The following is a 5000-nucleotide window of genomic DNA, read 5'->3' on the forward strand; positions in this document are numbered from 1 at the left end:
AATTTGATATTGTGCGTTTACTCAAAGATCCCTAAAAGCGTAGTTATAAATAAAGCAAGAATTTGACTAGTAACCAAGGACACTCAATCCCACATCACACCTAACGCTGGTGTAAAGTGATTAATTTGACTGGTAACCAAGGAGATTCGTCTATGGGATATTTACTCCTACCTTTAAAAAGATTCCTAAATGCGTAGTTACAAGGCAGGTTAATTTGACTAGTAACCAAGGAGACTCAACTCCACCTCAAACTAAGAGGGCCAGGTGAGCACAAGACAGGTGTAATTACTCTCTCTCTCTCTCTCTCCCCGTTTGTCTGTCTGTCTGTCTGTCTCTGTCACTGTGTCTGTCTGTCTGTCTGTCTGTCTGTCTCTCTCTCTCTCTCTCTCTCTTCCCGTCTGTCTGTCTGTCTGTCTGTCTCTCTCTCTCTCTCTCCCCGTCTGTCTGTCTGTCTCTGTCTGTCTGTCTCTCTCTCTTCCCGTCTGTCTGTCTGTCTGTCTGTCTGTCTCTCTCTCTCCCCGTCTGTCTGTCTGTCTCTCTCTCTCTCTCTCCCCGTCTGTCTGTCTGTCTGTCTGTCTGTCTCTCTCTCTCTCTCTCCCCGTCTGTCTGTCTGTCTGTCTGTCTGTCTGTCTCTCTCTCAGGTGTGGTGTTGACGCAGGTAAATCAGGGTCAGAGTAATTAGCAGTGATATCGTTAATTAGGGCAGCTCGGGGCGGTAATTATGCGGCGTAATTGCTGGAGAGAGAGAGAGAGAGAGAGAGAGAGAGAGAGAGAGAGAGAGAGATGGGAGGAGGAATGAAGCGGGAGGGGAAGTGAGAGAGAGAGAGAGAGAGAGAGAGAGAGAGAGAGAGAGAGAGAGAGAGAGATGGGAGGAGGAATGAAGCGGGAGGGGAAGTGAGAGAGAGAGAGAGAGAGAGAGAGAGAGATGCGAGGAGGAATGGAGGGGGAGAAGGGAGGGAAAAGAATGGAGCGGGAGGGGAAGTGAGAGAGAGAGAGAGAGAGAGAGAGAGAGAGAGAATGTTTATAAATTCCACCACACTATATTACAATTTTGTTTTTCGGGTTAAATTCTCCCCTTCCCCACACACCTATCTATCTATCTATCTATTTATCTATCTATCTATCTATCCATCTATCTTCCGCCTTATTCGGTTATCCAGACTGCAAGGGATTATTATTTTTATTTATCCATCCCGTTATATTTTATCGCCTTTTATATTTCAAAATCCTCTCCACGTGCGTTTAAAAATAACCGCCACGTCATTCAAAACGGATAACGGTTGACCTTTCCCGTTTATGGCTTTATTATTCCTTTATTTCTTTACTTATTTATCCGCTTATTTATTTATTTACTTATTTATTTACTTATTGTCAAGGGGGCACTGTAAAAATTTTGCTTCCCCGAAAAAACTGCCATTCCTTCCTTCTTCGTTCTTGCCGTCTTCATCGCCATATTGTTTTGTATCTTCCCATTTATTTATTTATTTATTTATTGCTGTATCAGTTATACTCTTAAAACTTCTTCCTTATATCCTGTGTCCCTTCTCCCTCCTTTCCTCCATGCCATTCGTCCTCTCTCTCTCTTGCTTTACCAAATTGATAGGTATTTTCTCTCTCTCTCTCTCTCTCTCTCACACACACACACACACACACACACACACACGCAAAACTACTTACATCACACTTTTACTGTCTGTCTGTCTGTCTGTCTGTCAGTTTTAAAGCTACCGTGTTGAATATTTGAGAGAGAGAGAGAGAGAGAGAGAGAGAGAGAGAGAGAGAGAGAGAGAGAGAGAGAGAGAGAGAGAGAGAGAGAGAGAGAGAGATGCGGAGGAAAAGGAAGGAAAGAAGGAAGGAAAGAAGGAAGGAATGAAGAAAGGAAGGAAAGAAGGAAGGAATGAAGAAAGGAAGGAAAGAAGGAAAGAAGGAAGGAAGGAAAGAAGGAAGGAAGGGAGGAAAGAAGGAAGGAAGGAAAGAAGGGAGGGAGGGAGGGAGGAGGAAAGAAGGAGAAACCGATCGAGTAAAAGGAAGAAAAAAGTGCGTCAGGGAATGAAAGAGGAAAATATTTGAGAGACACATAAGTGAGAAATGAGAAAATTTAAAGCAAGGATGGAGAAAGGAGTCAAACGAGAGAGAGAGAGAGAGAGAGAGAGAGAGAGAGAGACCCCCCTCATCAGCTGAAGAGGCAGAGGCAAACATGTTTATGACAGGAATCTGCACATCACGTGTTTACCGTCATTTTTTCATATCTTGCCTCCCTCCCTTCCTTCTTCCCTCCCTCCTCTTCTCATTTACCTCCCCTCCTCTCTCCCTCCCTCCATCCCTTCTCATTACCTCTCCTCCCTCCCTCCCTCCTCCTCTCATTGACCTCCCCTTCTCTTTCTCCCTCTTTCCCTCCCTCCCTCCTCTTCGCATTTACCTCTCCTCCCGTCTTCCTCTTTCCCTCCATCCCTCCTCTTCTCATTTACCTCTCCTCCCGTCTTCCTCTTTCCCTCCCTCCCTCCCCTTCGCATTTACCTCCCCTCCTTCTTCCCTCCCTCTTTCCTTCGCACCCTCCTCCTTCCCTCCCTCCTTCATTTGCCTCCCTCCCTCCTCTTCTCATTACCTCATCTCCTCTCTCTTCCTCTTTCCCTCCCTCCCTCCTCTTCGCATTTACCTCCCCTCCTAACTCCATTCTCCCTCCCTCTTTCCTTCTCACCCTCCTCCTTCCTTCCCTCCCTCCCTCCCTCCTTCATTTGCCTCCCTCCCTCCCTCCCTTCCTCACTCAGTTCCTTCACGTTTTTTATTTTCACCTCTTAAATAATTTACTGTTTGTTTCCGGTGCTTTATATTGGTGTGTGTGTGTGTGTGTGTGTGTGTGTGTGTGTGTGTGTGTGTGTGTGTGTGTGTGTGTGTGTGTGTGTATTAATGTGTTTATGTTGTACCGGTTTGTGTGTGTGTGTGTGTGTGTGTGTGTGTGTGTGTGTGTATTTATGTTTATGTCGTACCGGTTTATGTGTGTGTGTGTGTGTGTGTGTGTGTGTGTGTGTGTGTGTGTGTATTAATGTGTTTATGTCGTACCGGTTTATGTGTGTGTGTGTGTGTGTGTGTGTGTATTAATGTGTTTATGTCGTACCGGTTTATGTGTGTGTGTGTGTGTGTGTGTGTATTAATGTGTTTATGTCGTACCGGTTTATGTGTGTGTGTGTGTGTGTGTGTGTGTGTGTGTGTGTGTGTGTGTGTGTGTGTGTATTAATGTGTTTATGTCGTACCGGTTTATGTGTGTGTGTGTGTGTGTGTGTGTGTGTGTGTGTATTAATGTGTTTATGTCGTACCGGTTTATGTGTGTGTGTGTGTGTGTGTGTGTGTGTGTGTGTGTGTGTGTGTGTGCTTTAAAACAACAAGTCAAACGTCAGGGTCAGGTTAATCAGTATTTTATCCGATTTAGACCAAACTTGGAGGAGGGGTTGAGGGTCAGGCAAAGATAAAGGGATTAGATTTCGAGAACAACCAAAGGTCAAGGTCAAGGTCAAGGTCAACTATTCGGCCATTAGAGCAACTGGAGGGCGCGGGTATTGCACTCCCTAAACGCTCCTTCGTGTAAATTTATTTGTTTATGCGAACTTTCCTCTCTTGACTTTCCTTCGTATTCCCCCTTCTCTCTCTCTCTCTCTCTCTCTCTCTCTTTCCTTCATCCTTTCTCTCCTTATGCGCTTGGTTAGGTGTTCAGGGAGGCGGTGGGGGTATGTGCTTGGTTAGGTGGAGGGTTGCAACAGCGTTTAAATATCTCTTCCATTATTTTTTTCTCGTTTTTACTTTTTTTTTTACTGGCTTCATTTATTGATTTATTTTTATTATACTTCCTCTCCTTTTTTTTTCACCGGGTTTCCTTCACTTCCCTCCATCCCTTCCTCCCTCCTTCCTTCTCTCCTTCCTCCCTCCTTCCTTCTCTCCTTCCTTCTCTCCCTCCTCCCTCCTTCCTTCTCTCCCTCCTCCCTCCCTCCTTCTCTCCTCCCTCCTTCCTTCTCTCCTCCCTCCCTCCTTCTCTCCAACCCTCCCTCCTCCAGCTCTCTCTTCCTCCAGGGTTAGGAAGGGTGAGGCAGGGTGAGGCAGGGTGAGACAGGATGTGGCAGGGTGAGGAACGGTAAGGCAGGGTGAGGCAGGGTAAGAGGGGATGAGGCAGGGTAAGAGGGGATGAGGCAGGGTGAGGCAGGGTAAGGCAGGGGTGAGACAGGATGTGGCAGGGTGAGGCAGGGGTAAGGCAGGGTAAGGCACGGTGAGGCAGGGGTGGGGGAAGATGAGTCAGGGTAAAACATGGTAAGGCAGGGTGAGGCAGGGTAAGGCGGGAGTGAGGCAGGGTAAGGCAGGGCGAGGCAGGGTCAGACATGGCGAGGCAGAGTGAAACAGAGTGAGGCAGTGTAAGAAGGGTGAGGCAGAGTAAGGCGGGGGTGAGGCAGGGTAAGGCAGGGGTGGGGGATGATGAGGCAGGGTAGAGCAAGGTAAGGCAGGGTGAGGCAGGGGTAAGGCGGGAGTGAGGCAGGGTGAGGCAGGGGTAAGGCAGGGTGAGGCAGGGGTGGGGGAAGATGGGTCAGGGTAAAGCAAGGTAAGGCAGGGTGAGGCAGGGGTGGGGGAAGATGGGTCAGGGTAAAGCAGGGTGAGGCAGGGGTGGGGGAAGATGGGTCAGGGTAAAGCAAGGTAAGGCAGGCAGAGGCAGGGGTGTGGTAGGGTAAGACAGGGCGAGGCAGGATGAGCAGGAGTATGGCAGGGTGAGGCAGGGTAAGGCAGGGGTAAGGCAGGGATGAGGCACCATAAATTAAGGCCCTAATATTTTTATCAGTTAATATTTTTTCTCTGAATTAATCCGTTGTGTACGTGTGTGTGTGTGTACGTGTGTGTGTGTGTGTGTGTGTGTGTGTGTGTGTGTGTGTGTGTGTGTGTGTGTGTGTGTGTGTGTGTGTGTGTGTGTGTGTGTGTGTGTGTGTGTCCGTGCGTTAATTAATAAATGAGTCTGCACTGTGTAC

This window comes from Coenobita brevimanus, chromosome 21 (genome assembly GCF_032717465.1).
Source record: "Coenobita brevimanus isolate Jiangsu-jjx chromosome 21, ASM3271746v2, whole genome shotgun sequence".
NCBI lineage: Eukaryota > Metazoa > Arthropoda > Malacostraca > Decapoda > Coenobitidae > Coenobita > Coenobita brevimanus.